We start from the raw sequence: 19,851 nt of genomic DNA, 5'->3' as shown, positions 1-19,851 counted from the left end.
GCCTTAAAAATCCCAACAAGCATCATTTTGGTTGAGCTCGTAGGTATTCAACAAGTACCAGTGTGGCACCACATGTAAAAAACATCAGAAAGTGCACTAGTACACACAAATTTATGCCAAAACTGTTTAGTGAAACTACACGGTATAGTGTCAAATAAGCACGCGAGGTCGTACACCTGTGAATCAGATAGTTGCATGAGAACGCACAATTGTGGGTTGGATAATCACTTGATTTGGAAAGGATAAAATTCACAATTGTTCATGTATCTTCTGTGTGGTGAAACCTAGGAAAGATGCAAATAGGTGCACAACACATTAGTATCTATGACAACCTACATGGTGGGTGGGAATTTGATTTTCTCTGTATCCTATAGTCATTTTGGTTCTTGACTAATGATATTCCTTGTTTTTTGGATGCATATATTCATTATGGTGTTCGGCTGATGAGATCGCGCTTGGGATGATGAGAAAAACATCATCTAGGTAGAGATTCTAGAGCGGCATAGAGGTATCCACCATGGTTTAGTGAGAACGCGTTTGCTCAAGTTCTTTGATTATGGACTTCTTTGGGTGACTCTTGCATTACTTGAGGAAATCATGAGTAAGTGGGATCTGATTGATCAATTTTTCTAGATTGGTCAAGATTTCCTAGAGCTAAATAGGATTGACATCTAGTTTTTGACAGGACTCCCCATTTAGGGGATTATTACAGACCTGAGGCTGACTTTAAAGGGGTCACTTGTTGATATAACTATAGAGTTTTGTGGAACTCACCTGGATCCTATCCAGGATGGGGTGGTCCACATAGAGGTGATCCGTTAGTTGATGTTGCGAGTGATAGTGGATATTATTGTGAGGATATATGGTTTGATGCCACCCCATCATATTAGTGGGGGATAATCGATAGTGGTATGGGAAGAACATGATTGTGTCAACCATAACTGGGTGGACATTATGTTGAGGGGTATTAAGAGTGAGCTCATAAAGTTCAGGAGAGGTCATCGGTCTGAGAGCACTTTTAGATCAATTCTATGCTCATTTTTTGTGGAGCACATTCCATATGGTTGGTAAAATGTACTAGCACTGATGTTGGGGTGATAGGTTCTAAGACTCCAAAAGTGACATGATTGATTTTGTGAGTTGAATGTAGACCTATGGGGAGAGTACATGATGCACGGTTGATGGAGGTATGGCATATAGAGATAAGACTGATCTATAGAATTCTATCCATACTTGGGCATGGATTTCCATAATGATATGGATGTCCCTATTATCCCAGAGCTTCCTTGGGGAAAGAAGGGTATGCTTCTTTATAGGACTATGTCAGTTTTATGCATTAAATTTCTGGCACATATATTTATATATATATATTACTAACTTCACCTTGTGTGCATGTCTAGATTTGGGACCGCAACCACCAAATCTAGTGCCCTCAACGGGAGACGTGTCAGGAGATGTAGTAGAGGAGGTTGAGCATGTGCATGCAGGGAGATGCGTGAAGACACATAATGACAACAAGGTTGGACCTTCACAAACTTCTCCTCTAGAGACACCACTAGAAGATTGGTTTGTAGAGGTCCAATGAAGACTAAGGGGATTGGTAAAGGAGGTGACTTTGAGGGGATGGCACTTACTGGATGATAGATAGTTAGAGTGCTATGGGTTGATTCCATCGGGGGTGTCACTAGTATGTAGAGATATTCTATGGTTGGTAGAAGTGTATGTATAGGCCTAACAGACACTAGAGAACCAAAGATAGAGGTTGAGGCACTAGAGGCCACTGGGAGGTGGACCTGATGCAAGGGAAGAGCACCAACACAATTTTATAATAACACCTTCCTCCTCCACCAACAGAGTGAAGGATACTATAGATTCTATCCCAGGGTGATAATTCCCTCTATTTTTCATACCAGTAATGGGACTCCATATGTGGGGAGTCTCCATATTGGGTTATTTGTATCATTATGATATGTACGTTTTTTGGACTCACACACACACACACATGTCTGTGGATGTTGGTTAGATCATTTTTATTCATTATTCTTTCATGGTTACACAACATTTCTTATATTCTTTTACATGCAATGTCTCGATGCATGATGGACAATGAGCATAGTTACTAATAAAACGAGAAAATTATTGATTACCCATTGTTTTGAGGTAGTAGAAAAAACACCCGATTTTGAAAAGTGGTTATTCAGAATAACAAAAAATTTTAACATATTTTTGGCACTTTAAATTTTCTTATGTAACATTGTTTCCTAAATATTATTGATTTTCATGCTAATTTTGAAAAACGTTGATGCAATATCAACCCATTTTTTTAGAGGGCTTATTTTTTACACTTGATTTTTTTTATGCATCAAGTATAAACATTTGTTTTAAAATCTTAGTGATTTTGATGCTAATTTTGAAAAGTGTTGATTTACGCTTTAAATTTTCTAATGTATCAAATGTGGATAATTTTTTTTAATGTTGCTGATTTTCATATTGGTAATAAAACACAATAAAATATGACCCAAACCAAAACAAAAAAAAAAAAAACCATAAAAATGTAAAAAAAACAAAAAAGCCAAAAAAAAGAATTTTTTTTCAAAAAAACGCATAATTTAAAGATAAAAAAAAAACATCCAAAGCATTTTTTTTAAGTTTAAAAAAAAAAATAATTGCATAATTAAAAAATAAATAATAGAATAAAATAGTTAAAATATATTTTTTTTAAATAATTAAAATAAAAAGATTTTTTTTTAAATGATAATTAAATAAAAAGCATTAAATTTTTTTAAGGAAAATTAAAGAAATAAAAAACATTAAAAAATTAAGATATTAAATATATAAATTAAATTAAAAAAATTAAAAATGGATCTCTTGCCAAAGTAACCGCGTGGGCTAGGCCCTGGGCAGGTGGGAAGCTGCCACTCCCTACCTACACAGGGCTGAGTCCTTGGGACCACCTGGGAGGGCAAGGAGCTGCAAATAGCTCCCTACCTGCCTAGTGCCCAGCCGTCGTAGCCATCTGGGCAGGAGGTCCGCTATATATATTTATATATATGTATGTATGTATGTATGTATGTATGTATGTATGTATATTAATTAATTAATTTAAAATGTTTTAATTTTCACTTTTTGAAAATGTTTTTTATTTAATTATTATTATTATTTTTATATAATTATTTTTAAATTATAATTATTTAAAAAATATTTTATTTTACTATTTTTTTAATACATACATACATACATACATACATACATACATACATACATATATATATATATATATTATATTTATTGTAACTTAAAAAAATGATTTTGATGTTTTTTTTGTTATTATTATTTTTTCTTTAATTTGTGTGGTTTCTTATATTTTATGATATAAAAACAATGCGTCTCACAGACAAATTGAAACAACGTGTCTCACGGAAGCAACAAGGTTGGGGAAATTAACTGAGAATAAAGGAAGTTTGATCGGAATAAAGGTGAGCTCTACTGACCATAAGTAAGACATACTTAGTAAAACCTCAAGTCTAAAAGGAATGGGAATATTTATAAATGAAGATCTCATTCCAGAAGATAAATTAGAATTAAGAAAGGAGGTTCAAAAGGTAAAAGAACCTAGGAAGGAAGGAAAATGGGCAATAATTAGAAATAGAAAAGTCATTATTCGAGATAGAAACCAAAAAGATAGTAATAAATAGAAATTCAACATGCTTCAAATTCTTTCTTGGAATTGTCGAAGCTTTCCATGGAACAAAGGCCCCAAGCTAAGTTTCATCTTGAATGATGTTGATATTATATTGCTTGTTGAAACTTGGGAGCACGATGAATCTAAGGTCCCTAACATAGATGGCTTTGTACTATTGTCTACCTGGAACAAGCGATCCTTCTGTAGAGGCATTGGGGGTATAGCTTGTTACATTAAGAAGAACATCTCCCCCCATGCTAGGATTTCCCCCCCATCAATTCTAAATTCTATAAGAAAAATAATATAGATAAATAGTCCTTACAATGGTTTAGAGAATGATATTTCTAGCCTGAGAAATGAAGGTAATATCCTTTTAATGGGTGACTTTAATGCTTGAACTTCAAGTAACCAAGCTATTCTTCTAAGCAATCATTCCAACCCTAATCCTATTTGGTTAGACGAATACCTTACTCTGGCTAGCCGGTATAAAAGGAGCTCTTAAGACCTCAAGGAGATTTGTTTGTGTCGGAGCTAGTCAAGCTCTATTATGCTCAAGATCTCATAATTTGCAATGGTCTAAAGAAGTGGCCCAATTCTAGCCAGATGACCTACATCCATGGGCTTGGTAGCAGTGTGGTAGACTATGTTATTTCCGATCTCCCTTTATACAACGAAATAATAAATTTTGACATCTTAAAAAACCACGAGCCTGACTTGGATCATAGGTCTGACCTTATAACTCTCAATTTTGTCATGCATAGAGATCCCATAAAAGATATTCCTTATATCCAAAAGAAATAAATCTTTGATAGAAATAAAAACGATCTCTTTCTAAATGAATTAAAAACTAATTTGATTCCTTTATCTAGTATAGACAACATAGAAGACCTCTATCATAATTTTACTACAATCTTCTTATATTCTATTAACAAGTTCTCAATTGAAGTTTCAAGTAATAAAAGAAATAACAAAACCAACCCATGGTATGACAAAGATTGTAAAAATGCGAGGAGAGCAATTAAGGAAGTTGTCGATGAATCTCTTAAAATTGGAAAGATAAAAATATACAAAATCCTAACTAAAAGGAAAAAAAGACAATATATTCATAAAATACAAGAGAATCTCTTACACATCTCTAAGGTAGCTCCTAAGAAGTTTTGGAGGCAGATTATAACTAGGAAAACTAAAGACAATAATAAAATTTCTTTACACAACTGGGATTCCTATCCTAAAAAGCTTTATGAATCTCCAAATGTCATGGATAACTTTGAAACCCTGCTCACAACGAAAGAATTTTTCTCATTAGAAGACATTGATTTTGGGGTTAAACACCTGGTAAATGGGAAAGCTAAGGACATTCAAGGTTACCAGGCAGAAATCTTAAAAATTGGAGGTCCTGTCGTCATCCCCCACATCCACAAGCTTTTCAATCAAGCGGTCAAGCAAGGGTTCCCTAAACCGTGGACTCAGAGGGCCTCATTATCCCTATTTTTAAAAGTGGGGATACAAATAACCCCTCTAATTATCAGAAAATTATGATCAGCCCTCTCTTAGCCAAGTTATATGGTATTATTTTGGAAAATGAGTTGAGCATATGGCTAAAAAGTGAAGGTAAGTCGGCTAAAGGCCAAGCAGGTTTTAGAAGGCATCACTCAACAACGGACCACCTTTTTATGCTTAGGATCATTGTGGAGGAATGCCACAATGATAAATCCAATCTCTTTTGTTGCTTTGTGGATTTTAGAAAGGCTTTCGATACGGTTCCTAGAAACAACCAATGGAATAGGTTAGAAGAGCTAAAGGTTCCTTTCGAGTTGATAGCTGCCACTGTAAGGTTATACAAGAATGTAATTGCCAAGTTAAAGAGCAATGAGGGGTGGTCAAAAGATATTAAGTGTAATACCAGAGTTAAACAAGGTTGCCCCCTCTCCCCTACCCTATTTGGCATTTAAATCGACAAGCTAGACGGTTCTTTAGAGGAAGCAGGCTGTGCTGGCATGATCTTAGCTGGGATAGTCATCATCCTTCTTCTCTGTGCTAATGATATTTTTCTTCTCACAAGGTGCCCATTTGATCTTGATAAGCAACTTAGACTTCTGAAGGATTTATGCTCTACCATGGGTATGATTGTTAACATTGACAAAATAAAAGTTATGATTATCAAATCCAAGAAGGACACTTACGCTAATTTTATGTATGACAATAGTAACTTGGAGGAAGTGTCTTCTTACAAGTACCTAGGAATTGATATTCATGACAAGCTCAACTAGAACTAATTAATGGGGTGGTGGAAAGCTTATTTTGGTCTCGAAAATAATTGTAAAATGACAAACCTCATAATGTGGGATAGAAAGAATTTCCTCTTTGAAACTTTAGTCACTCCTGTTATCTTATATGGATGTGAGGTTTGGGGTTGCAACATCTCTAGAGAATCATGGAGAAATATTGAGCAAATCCAGAAGCGTTATATAACGTATAACCTCAAAATTAAAAGAAATACACCCTATCTTATTCTCCCTATAGAAGCTGGTATTTCCCCTATCGAGAGCCTAGCTATGACTAGGCTTCTATTGTACAAGCACAAACTCAATAACATAGGAGACCATAGAATTCCTAAGCTAACTTTAAGTTCCAGCAAAACCACCTGAGGCTTAAACAAGGTTAGTATAAAGCCACCAGGGCCTAGTTAAACCATTGGGAGATCGACAAGAATGTTGCATTACAAAACATTAATAACATTAAAAATATTGTTACCTCTAAGTTCAAAGAAAAATGTGGTGTGAGAAAGGTTTAGCAGCTAAAAGAAAATTAAGATATTATAAGGAGGTCATCAACCCCACCCTAGAATATCAAAAGTATCTCTCTATTTTAACTAGCTCAAAGAAGAAAATTAATATAGCCAATATTATAACAAACTCTCATAAGCTCCATAGTGAAATGGGTCATAATTCCTAAAACACCATGGACGACAAGGATCTATGTTGTGGGGGAAAGTTTCCAACTCGGAATGACCCTAACCCACTCTAAGGGTGACAGTTCCTTAGCAACAGCTGAAAGCAAAGCTATCTGAAGTTTCTTCTTTATGACATGCAAGAGATAAAAAGGATAGATCCACTTACCGATGTCTTGCGCAAATGGTCGATCCAATCTCCTTTGATTGCCGCTTTCTCCCAGCTCCAAGTCTTTTCACGGGCCCAGCTACACGAGATCCTGCAAATAAGACAAGAAAAGGAAACTACAAGAAGCATGCATGCATAACTGATTCAAGGATTAGCATAAATCAAAGACGCAAGTAAGACAATACACTATTGAAACACATGCGAATAGAAGAACCTCAAATGCTTTATTAATATATGGAAGTAAGGTTCAGGCGGTGATACAACCATGAGAGGTCTAATCCAGCATCACCTTCCCGACGGAGAGAAATCTCTTCTTCACCTCCCTCAAGCAATCACCCAATGCTCACAACTGTAAACCAACAGCAATTCTTCGCGCTAAATTCCGGCCTCTAGATCCCATTGGATGAGATCCTTATATAGAGTTTTGGAGTGAAGGTAAGTCATCTTGATGTGTGACTTGTTGTCCTCTTCAACTCCAGTTGTTCTTCAGTCCTTCACTCAGAGTTTCTGCCTTCCACTTGGAGTTTTAGAAGCTCTTAACTCATCATTAGGCGAATCTTATGATCAAGTGTCTTTTTAGAAGCTTCCTGGGCACTGGCACTTTGAGAAAAAGATTCCTCCACATGTCCAAGTACGCCCAGCGTAGGTAGCCTTTGTTCTACCTGCTATGCATAGCAGGTAGCCTTTGTTGTACCTGCTATGCAGCGCAGATGCCTAGTGGAGCAGCTGCTTTGATCCAAAATTGACCTGTTTTTGAGTGTTTTTCAGTGGAGAACTGGTTTGCAGTGCTATGGTTTGCTGACCTTGTTCCTCTAAGGGTAAGAACAACATGTTTAGGGACTTTGGATCCCTTAGATTATTGACATTTCATGCTCTATGCTGTAAGGCACAAAAATGTCTATAACAGTTGCCCCCTAAAGTATGAGGTCGTTTATCAGGTGAAATGCTTTATTAGGAGGATCCGAAGTTCCTTCAATCGCCGGGAGGTGACCTGTAACAAAATACAATACAATACATTATCTTTTCATACTTTCTTTTCATGATCTAGCTGAGGCAGGCATTTCCCATGCTCAGCTTTATAAATACATTTGCTGTACATAAACAGACGATCGTCTGATAATAGACTGATAATTCTCTGCTTTTAATTACCATCCTTTTTTAGTAGGATGATCATCTGCTGCACATGTCTATGTTTTTATCTCCTGAATATATATCGCAGCCCGGATGGATGAAACTAGATCCGGGGTCTTCAAACTTGTCCGATCTTCACTTTAGTACAAGTCGATCCATGTGAGAATTTCTTGAAGTCGAACATGGAAAGACATCGCTTGATTACCAGTCAATAATGTAAACTGTTAACAAGCGCGAGAGGAATCACCGATAATGATGATGACCCTCAAGGTACTGCAGCACAATTCACGTGGTGTGAATATAGGATCCGACGTCGAACACCACGCAAAGTCTCCTGGTCGAAGGTCATTAATGTATACCTATCGCCGGGAGTGAGAAACTTGCCATTGAGGCATGCAAGCTTCAAAGTACTGAGGGGGTGTTCCTAGATCAACTTCTTGGATAATGAGCTGATGTCGACAAGAAGTGATCCGTCAAAGGAGGGCCTTAATGAATCCCACATCAGTGACACGGAACGGAGCTAGTGATGATGGTGAAAACGATCTGTGAAATATGATTCAGGGTGGCGGTCATGGAAGGATGAAAAATGATGTACGGTAGTGGATGGGACCCGGTTGACACTTTCTGAATGACATCTCTTGAACATATAACGACACTGATGTGATGGATCGGTAGCATTACCCCATGTATGGATGGTGTGGCGAGACCACGGTGAAGGGACCGGTGAATGATAATAACCCAACCCGATATTTACGGAGGCAAAAATTGTCATGTTCAAGAGCGACTTGCTACCATTAAGCTTTGAGGTTCTTCCCAATTTTTCCCCAGTCATTTCTGACCAGTACCTCTTTATTTTTGTCAAGCTTGAGGAGGATAACATATGCTTGATCTATAACCTGCCCTTCGGGCAAGCCCATCGCTATGTTTTAACGAGCCTAGCGATAGGGAAACTCGTTCTTGTCTAAAGACAAGTTTGTCGCTATCTAATATTTTAATGAGCCCAGCGACAAAGACAACTCGGTTCTTTTCATTTTTAGAGAGTCTGAAAAGTGTACATAAAGTAGACTCCAGGGGTCCTTTTTCGTCATCTAATCCCTTAAGTCCGAAAAAGTATAAAACAATACAGAAGGGATGAATGTTCGATATCTTTATCGAGCCGAACTAGACAAGCGCTCGATCTTTTTGTGCAATAATCCCTCAGGTCCAAAAAGATTAAAATCTAGAGGAGGGATAGCTCTTCCGGTCCATTTAACGAGCTGGAAGGCCAAAAATCGGCAAACTTTTCATATTTTACGAGTCATTGAAAAGAGCTCAAAGAAGACTCGTCTTTTGAGGAACGAGTGATAAACAGGGATAGCAGCAGATTCCAGGTACAGGTTGGAATTTTCCAATCACGGCAGTGTCACAAGGATGGCTAGGTGAAATCACTCTTCGCAGCTGTTCCTCAAAATAGGTAAACAATCAAGTGGATGTGAATGATCGGCCAAATGACAAGTGGAGGTGACGGTGCACAAACACGACCAAGGCTTTTATGGCTAATGAATTTACGGTCTCAGATAGTTATTTACCGGTACTGGGTTCATTTTTTAAAGAGCTTGAATGCGCCAAAACACTGCTCAATCTTATGTTTATTTTTTAACGAGCATGAACTATGCGCTAAAACTGCTCGGTTCTTGCGTTTATTTTTTAACGAGCATGAACTTTGCCAAAACTGCTCGTTTTTACCAGTCATAAAGTAGGAAGGTCTCGTGGAAGATCCCTATTTTTTAAAGAGCTTCATCTTCCTATGCTTTGCTCCATATCCTCTCTTTGTGCAAGCCGGGTATCGGCTTATCTAAGGGTTAGCGGGGTTAGTCCTACCTAAAACTAAAAAGCCGCCCGAGCTTGCATTCCAAGAGGTTTGCATGCCCCTAGGTGTAAGTCTAATTTCAAGGTTACCCCTCAATTTGCAGGTAAAACATTTGTTTTACCGGGAGAGGCCTACCTCTTTCTGGTTACCCAAAGATTGTCCCGTTAATTCTTTTAAACAGAAACTTTCTTCGGCGATGTCTATCATTAGGTTATCCAAAGACGGTTACAATTTGTTGCAGCAATAGAATCTCTTTCTTTGGAGGCTGCCCCTACTTATCCTCTAAAACATTTGTTTTAATGGGCGAGGCTTGCCTTTTACCCAAAGATGGTTACTACTTGCTGCCGCAAACGGATCCCCTTCTTTGGTAGAGCCTACCTATTTAGACAAAGGTGAATGACCTCTGTCAAACAAGTAACCTTGACAGAAGAATCCTATTCTAGAACAACCCCACTCCTAATAGCCCCTTCTGAGATTCCCAGTCTCTCTTTGTCTTCCTGTCCTTCTTCTTCCTTTCGAAGAGGATGGCTCAGAGGAAGATTCACAAAGATGAAGGAGGGGACGGGGTACGGACTAGTCATATTCTCCCGCGGAAATTCTACTTTACACCCAAGGTTTTTTCTGCCTCCAGAGCAGACCAGGATGCATGCCCCCTGGGTTCCGGCCTTCCTTTCCTGAATCACTCGCCTTCATCAGGAAGAAGAACCGGAGGTAGAGACCTTTCTTGATCAAATAGACCATTCAGGATAGGTATGTGACTATTTGCGATGCGTGATCCCGGAAGTGAAAGTTGGTCTACGAGCTTGGCCATCCTTCCTTCGTATGGAAAACACATTATTCGAAAGAGTGAGGAGACTATTGCTTCCATGCAATATATGTAGTCTTGTCCAAGGAGTAGGTTATAATCCAAGGGTCCTTGGACGACCATCAAATTCATCTTGACAGCCTTCCCTTTCAGTGTAATAGGCACATTAGGTAGAATCCCTAATGGTCGACTGGTTCCTCTGTCAAAACCCGAGAGCTTTCTTGTCTCGGGCAAAAGCGCCGGGCAACCCAGTGCTTTCCAAGCAATAGAGGACAGAATACTCACAGATGCCCCTTCATCAATGATAGTTCTAGCCATCACCATTTTGTATATTTGGACTATAATTCTAAATGGTATACTGGCTGGTAACCGGGGTCTGCCTAGTTGGTTCCAATCAAAGGATGCCACTAGGTTGCTTGGTGGTGGGACCGAATATACGGCCGGATATGATCCTGACGATGCTCCTTCCTGCGATAAAGGAGTGGGCACTTTGCCCAGATGCTCATCAGAATCGGAGTTGACGAAAAGAATATGGACGGTGTCATCCTTATTCTCTTCGGCGGGGGTGTCAACTGAAGATGAATCCTCAGTGACTGTCGTGTTTGAAGATGAAACTTCTGAAGGGAGAACTGGGTCAACTGCCGTTTCGACCTTTGGACTTTCGTCCGGTCCGGATTCAGTAGGTTCACTTTCAGCGACTAACACTTCAGCTGGCCCTATGAGCGGGGCAGCTGTATTTTCGACCAACGAAGGACTTGGCACGAGTTTTTGATATCCAGGAGGAAGTAGCACCGGTGCCACCGGTTGATCTTCCAAAACTCTCTTTGCTTCACCTAAAAAGGGACAACGGCGAAGGGTGTGATTGCCTTCACACAGTTCGCAGGGGAATCTCATTCCCCTCCGTCGTCTAGAACCTTCACTTTCGCTGGTCGACGGTAAGCATTCAACCTGGTTGTCAGAGGTTGACGCTTCCGAATCGTGCAAACGAGGGGACCAGTCCCTTAGTATCCGGGGAATACTGGGACAATCACGGTGGAGGTGGTCTCCTCTACATATGACACATGGCGATTTGGGCCCGGTCCGTGCTGTGTGTGGGTTTTCGTTAGATACCTTTTGCTTGCCCCCAGGCGCCTTTGGCTCCTTCTGCTTCTTTTCTTTCTTCTTCTCTTCCTTCTTCTTTTCTATGGGAGCTGCACTTTTGGCGGCTTGACCTCTCGAAGAAGAAGGAGCGGAGGAAGGCTCATAAGAAGTGGAAGGCTGGAGGGTAGCTCTAGACTGGTCTAACTGTTGACTCGACTGTTCAGGAACCGTGGTGGTCTGAACTACAGCGGTTGAGAATAGCCAAACTGGCAGGCCAATTGTCAACCCTGGAAGCGACAATGTGGCCATGTGGGGCGCACCAACTTCTCCCCAAGAGGAGCAAGGGCTAGGGGTACCATCATGTGGAATCCCTTGGTTGGTGTGCTCCATGTTCTCAACTTTAAGATCAACGTAGGAATAAAGGGGTGATTATGTTCCGTTTAGAATGAATTTTATTATGACGACGCTTTTAGACACAACTTGCTTTTTCACTTTTTAAGAGTCGAGAAAAAGCTAAATATGACTCTAGTCTCCTTCGATGTATTAACGAGCCCGAAGTGACAAATGCTCGGATGGAATTTTTCAGTTATAGAGTTTGAAAAAGGCCAAAAGAAACTACTCTGGAGTTCTAGGCAAGGGTGTGCCAAACCTTTCGCGAAACCATAGAATACGTTTTACGGTACGACTGGTCGATCTTCGTGAATGCTGTGTTCACTGCATCGCGATCAGTAGGGTGGCCGACATGGCTTCCTATGGATAAAGGCTTTGTTCCTATAGGGGTCCCCCAATATACGCGACGGTACGCGGGGGCACAAGTCCGTATTAGTGCTATCGTCCCTCAGGAGGAATCACCCACCTTCGTAGAGATCGACAGTCACTATGTTTAACGACGCCGGTTCACGTCTCTACCTAGACCTCTACTGTGTTTCATTATGTTTCAAAGCGTTGTTAGATAAATTCAGTTCTTTTTAGGTTGATCTTGCTTAGCAGTTTGCCTTTATGGAACACCACGTGATGTATGATACAACTCCTAAATGTAGTCTAAGAATGATAAGCAAGCTTTTTCAATTCTTTCAACTTATGAAAACCTTAACTACTGAAGGAAAAGAAAGACATCATCTTTTCAAACAGATCATAGAGCACACACTGATGCACTTTTCCTAAATCGACATGCAAGCTGTCAAAATGCACATGCACAATGCAAGTATTTCTTTTCTTCTTTCTTAATGTTTGGTGTATGACAAAAAGAAAGCTGTTGTACGATTTCGAATTCAATTTCAAGCGAAAACAAACAAGTATTGTCCAATAATCAAAAGAACACCTTAAGATTCACTCGTTTCAATCACAAGAAATACTGAGATTCGAACCATATAACGAAAGCAAATTCTCAAGCAGCTATGAACAGCAATAAACTAACTCTTAGAATCACACCGACACTTTCTCACAGGTCTAGATCCAAGAGGTCATAGCAAGACTAGTTCACTTTCGCTACGGGAAACAGTGAATGACAGCAAGAAATACAATAAGAACAATCACGGTTTCTTCATACAACTGAGGCGGAATGAAGGCAAAGAGAATTGGTTTCAGCTGGGTATACAGGTTGACAACAGGCTGCAAAAACAATACTGAAAGCTGAGCAACAGACAGTGGGGAATCCCAGTTGCACAAGGCAAAACTAGATCAGCGCAGGTGCTGCACTGTCAAACTGCGATGCAGCGCAGGTAGCCCCTTCGGGACCTGCGATGCAGTGCAGGTAGCCTTTGTTGCAGCTGCACTGATGAGACAACTCTCGTCTCTCTCAGATTCCGGCTCACAGTTTGCTCAAAAATGAATGGTTTTTGGCCAAATCAGTTGCTATCAGTCAAGTATACTCTAGAGGATGATTAAAGGAAGATGAACACTATCACAAAGAGCAAAAAGAGTCCTTGTGGATCAGCTCTTCAAATCATAAACATGCCCAGCACTGGGCTAGAGTAGCTGCCCTCTACTTTGCATTCGAAGGACTCGCATGCAGTTCGATTCGGTACTCTTTTGTTTAAGGAATGAATAACAAGAAACATGCCCAGTGGAGTCGCCAGTCTGTTGTGGGGGAAAGTATCCAACTCGGAATGACCCTAACCCACTCTAAGGGTGACAGTTCCTTAGCAACAGCTGAAAGCAAAGCTATCTGAAGTTTCTTCTTTATGACATGCAAGAGATAAAAAGGATAGATCCACTTACCGATGTCTTGCGCAAATGGTCGATCCAATCTCCTTTGATTGCCGCTTGCTCCTAGCTCCAAGTCTTTTCACGGGCCCAGCTACACGAGATCCTGCAAATAAGACAAGAAAAGGAAACTACAAGAAGCATGCATGCATAACTGATTCAAGGATTAGCATAAATCAAAGACGCAAGTAAGACAATACACTATTGAAACACATGTGAATAGAAGAACCTCAAATGCTTTATTAATATATGGAAGTAAGGTTTAGGCGGTGATACAACCATGAGAGGTCCAATCCAGCATCACCTTCCCGACGGAGAGAAATCTCTTCTTCACCTCCCTCAAGCAATCACCCAATGCTCACAACTGTAAACCAACAGCAATTCTTCGCGCTAAATTCCGGCCTCCAGATCCCATGGGATGAGATCCTTATATAGAGTTTTGGAGTGAAGGTAAGTCATCTTGATGTGTGACTTGTTGTCCTCTTCAACTCCAGTTGTTCTTCAGTCCTTCACTCAGAGTTTCTGCCTTCCACTTGGAGTTTTAGAAGCTCTTAACTCATCATTAGGCGAATCTCATGATCAAGTGTCTTTTTAGAAGCTTCCTGGGCACTGGCACTTTGAGAAAAAGATTCCTCCACATGTCCAAGTACGCCCAGCGTAGGTAGCCTTTGTTCTACCTGCTATGCATAGCAGGTAGCCTTTGTTGTACCTGCTATGCAGCGCAGATGCCTAGTGGAGCAGCTGCTTTGATCCAAAATTGACCTGTTTTTGAGTGTTTTTCAGTGGAGAACTGGTTTGCAGTGCTGTGGTTTGCTGACCTTGTTCCTCTAAGGGTAAGAACAACATGTTTAGGGACTTTGGATCCCTTAGATTATTGACATTTCATGCTCTATTGTGTAAGGCACAAAAATGTCTATAACAATCTACCATCTCTATGAGAATATGGACATCGACGATGAAAATCACTTCCCCTTGGAATGCCCACGTACAACCATTATCAGTTCCATAATCTTCGTTGCAATACTAACCTTCCTAGCCTTTTAGGATGTCAAAATTATAGTGAGCTTGGGAGACTTATGTCCAAGCTTTTTGAACATAGGAGTAAAATCTTAAATCAAACTAAATAATTCGTTTCTTTAGGTCCGATAGACCAAAGTTTGGTCTCAGTGGACGCTAGCCATCATCATCATCATCATCATCATCATCATATATATATATATAGATATGATTTTTTTCCATGTTTTTTCAATTTATTTTTTTTAATGATTTTTTTTTAATCTTAATTCTTATTTTTCCTTTTTTATATATTGTATTATTTTGGGTCATGTTTTTAAGTTTTTTTTTTTCTTTTATGTTTTAATATATATGTTTATGTACTTGTTATTATTATTTTTAATTATTTTTGTGTTTTTTTTATTTGTTTTTGTTTTTACTCTCTCTCTCTCTCTCTCTCTCTCTCTCTCTCTCTCTCTCTCTCATATATATATATATATATATATATATATATATATATATATATATATATATGTCAAAACAAAAAATATGTAGAAGTAATAAGTCTAGGAGAATAATTTTTTGTTGATGGTGTACTCTGTTAGCCGGCCGATATGATTTTGGAAACGGCATTTTTTTTTTCATAATCTTTAACATTTATTAGTTTCAATTTATTAAATTAATTCAAAAGAAATATATTTTTAATATTAAATTATTATTTTTATTATTAGATACGAAAATAATATTATATATATTATATATATATTATATATATATATATATATATATATATATTATATATATATATATTATTTTGATATCTAATAATAAAAATAATAATTTAATATTAAAAATATATTTCTTTTGAATTAATTTAATAAATTGAAACTAATAAAAAATGTATATATATATATATATATAATATATTATATATATATTATATATATATATATATATATATATATATATAGATAAGTTATAAAATTATTTAAAAATAAAATATTTACACAAATTTCCAAAAAAAACAAATGTTTTAATGCAGAGAGTATCAAAAACTCCAAAATCACATATAAATTCATTTGTTTTGTAAAGTTGTTCATTCATCATAACTGAAGTGTTTCCTATTAAATGACTTCAATATGTTAAATAAAAAAGACATTATATTTAATAAATTGTTATTAATATGATAAATTTAGAACAAAAATAAATTAATATAAATTAAATGGTAATAATTTTTAAAATAATATTAACGCCATGGCTGAAAGTTATTGGAATTTTAAGGCTTTTCATAGAGGTGATATTTTATCTTTAATGTCATCTTTGGATTTTTACGGATTTTCAAAGACATGATATTTTATCTTTAATACCATTCCTAAAAATCGTTGGAATTTTAAGGAGACGTGATATTTTATCTTTAATGTCATGCCTATAGTAGGAATTTTAAGGTTTTTCAGAGTCATGATATTTTATCTTTAACGTCATTATTAAAAAATGTTGACAATTTACCCCGAAAAGAAAGACGTTATTCCAACATCAACACTTTTCATTTTCAGGGTGTTTTTTGCACAAAAAAAAGGCTTCTACTTCCATTTTTAAAAAATGTTGAAAATTTACCCCACCCCGCCGCCCCCCCCCCCCCCCCCAAAAAAAAAAAAGAAAAGATTATTCCAACATCAACACTTTTCATTTTTAGGTTGTTTTTTCATGTTTTTTTGGGTTTTTTGGTTAGAGTTCTCATTTTGAGGTAATAGTTATCATTTGATCAGTAACTTTGTTAGTGATGGCACAGATGCACACACACATATATGTATATGGTAGAGACACTTTATAAAATATACAGCTTCATGGTCTTATCAGTATAGTAAAAGAGAGATGCTATTCTATTACTTGATTAGAGAGATAGTCGACATATTGATTATTCGTTTGATGGATAGGGAGTAAGGTAATAGTGTCGAAGTGACGACATAGGAGTAACACACAAAGGTATTGGAGAAAGAGATGTTGATTGCATACATATTAAATACCATTGAGTTAAGTGACAAGTAGTTGGGAGACCAAGTGGACTACCAAGAGATGAATATGAAAGTGAATAGCATCAAAAAAATAAATTTATTATGACATCATACTCCTCCTGAATATTTGTGTTTAGTCTTAGACATACACTGTCGTGATTCATAAGATAATGATCCAGCGTGTAAATGGCCCAGGCAACCGAAGCTAGACAAAGGAGTTCTTGGCTGGCATTGTCAACAAATATAAAATAGCAAGATGGCATCTACAGGAGACAAGATAAACTAGATAAGAGAGGATAAAAGGCTTGTAAAGTATGTTAGAAAATAAAAGTGCAAACAGAAAGAGATAGAATAAAAATAACCTATTTGCAAGTGGGATCAAACCCTGCGAGTTTCAAGGGAAGAAACATTTCAAATACAACTTATTTAATAGGAAAGGAAGAAATGTTCCATCATGGTTGGCTAGGACATATGCCCCCTTGGGGAGACACTTGTGGATGATGTAGGCGACATGCCATTTGGGTTTTAACTTATTGTTGGGGAAATTAATTGCTTAATAAAAAACAAAAACTAATCACTTGAACATTAATTATCAACCGAGGAGCATCTTTTTATTTCAAGGCAATCGAAAAAATATATGAAAGCAACTACCAATAGCTAAACATTGGTTCTATATGATTGTGTTTTACACTACCAAGCTCATTCAACAAGAAATAAAATGTAAGACTTGAATAACAATACTAATTTAAAATGAAAAAAAGTAAATGAAAAAAAAAAAGAATTATATTAATCATACGAGTTGAATCAATACTAACTTAAACCACACCTTGCTAAATTGTAAATTTAACCTATTGCACCCAACATAATTCAAATTCTAATCTAGAGTAGTAAATTAAATGAAATCTAGAAATTGCAGGAAACAACAAATCTGGAAAATGTGGCAGCCAATAAATTACTTAAAAAAATGAAATTTACGTTAAGGAACAAAAATTGAAATTCAAAGAAATAAGCATAAAACTAAACTACTTTATATGTTCAAGGCAACACCTCAATCAAGGTAGTGGGCCCAACTGCTCAAGAGCCAATTTTGCCTTGCAAAATAATTCAAATCAGATTACAAGTAGACAATTACGAAATTCCACTAATAACTAATTTCATTAAAAATTAGAAATAGATACAATACAACTTTGAACTCTTCCTCTAATTCAATAATTGTTCCTCCTCCCTCTTTGATCTCTGTTTTCATTTAAATACATAGAGAACAAAGAGAAATTACAACTAAATTGATTATAAAATGATTTCCATATAATTGTAGATTGTCCACAAAAAATTAGTCAGCAATATTAGATATAAAAGATCGCTCCATCATAATTCAGCTGGAACAAGTCAAATTTGTTATTACAATTTGGAGAATTTGGAAAACGGCCACACCAGTTAGGAAAATCTCCTCGAGAGAACCATGCATTTCTCTCGATCCAAACCAGATTTTTGAAAACTGCACGTTGAGAAACTAAATTGATCCGTTCTGCACAAAACATGTGTCTCGATTTTTCAACATTCATCTTCATTTGCTAAAAATATCCAACGCAAAAATGTCACTTTTTATCCCAACAAATTTTTCAGTTGGAATATTTGACTATGAGTTGGATATCAAATTTGCAATCAGGAAGAGACCTTGAAGGTTGAAATCGTAAGTGATGTTATAACAAATTCATTAATAAACCTTCATTGGAGAAATAACACATAATAATCTTCAATTTATTAAAAATAAAGGAGAATAAACACCACTAATCCACAAGAGAATGAATAATTATAAAATGGAATTAAATGATAAATTATGATAAATAACGTGATAAAAGAATGTTGGAAATAGATGTCAAGAAATGATAATAATAATAATGACAATTTAGTGGCCCAACATCTCCCCTGAACTGAACATGTTACATGTGCTCATGCAAACCAATGTTTCTATATTAACCACTAATCAAAATGCTCACCCCAACTCATGATATTGATGGAACATAAGAACTCTTCCTAAAGGCTTCTTCAAAACAATGGTTATTCATTTCTATCAACGTTGGCGAAGCTATAACAATTTGAAAATTAGTTTTCAATAATATGTGTATGAAGTTGCAACAAAATATGTTACAAGCAACAATGAACTTCATTAGCCATTTTCTCAAAAACTAGAAATAAGAATTTGTTGAAATTTTGCAAGAAGATTTCTATTATATTAATGTTCCTCCAATCCGAAAATCAAAGCTATCTAATGCAAAGATCTCGTGATATAAGAAAAATAGTTGAAGGTGATAATGTTTAATTTCTAAAAAACCATAAATCAATTTTTCCTGAAATTTCATAGGTTTGTTCCTATTACCTTAATGCTTCTCCACACCTAAAATCAAATCAATCCAATGAGCACATTTCAAGATATCATCAAAATGGGTGTAGGTGACAGTGCACGATTTTTACAATTTTACAAACTAGTTTATCTTGAAATTTTTTGGGTTTGTGTATTTTAATGATACCTCTTTTTTGTCCAAAAATCAAAAGAGTCAAGTTCATGGTTTTAAATATATCCGCAAATCAATGTATGCATTGTATAAAAATGAAATTGTATTCCTTAAATGAGGAAGAAAGGAGAAAACATCTGTCATGCGTAGCAATTCCTCCCCCAAACTGGAGAATTAGCATGCCCTCATGCTACACTAGAAAACAAATTAAGGTGGTTCCTACAATCATTCTTGAAATATTTGCTTGGTGTAAAACATGGAATAAGGGAGGTTTTGAGAATGAATAAGGATATATATGGATGATAAAGAGTATTGATGACATGGCCATGATAAATAAATTAATGATAAGTACACTCCCCCAAACTGAAATCTTTTGTCTCTGAAAAATGGGAAGTCGTAAAGAAGGGGATATAATGATTTGAAAATATGGATGAGTAATTCTCAGTAGTTTTTCATGAATTA

Source organism: Pinus tabuliformis, chromosome 8 (assembly GCF_031772625.1).
Source record: "Pinus tabuliformis cultivar Carrire ecotype Pingquan chromosome 8, CPIR1, whole genome shotgun sequence".
Lineage (NCBI taxonomy): Eukaryota > Viridiplantae > Streptophyta > Pinopsida > Pinales > Pinaceae > Pinus > Pinus tabuliformis.
This window is presented reverse-complemented; position numbering follows the sequence as displayed.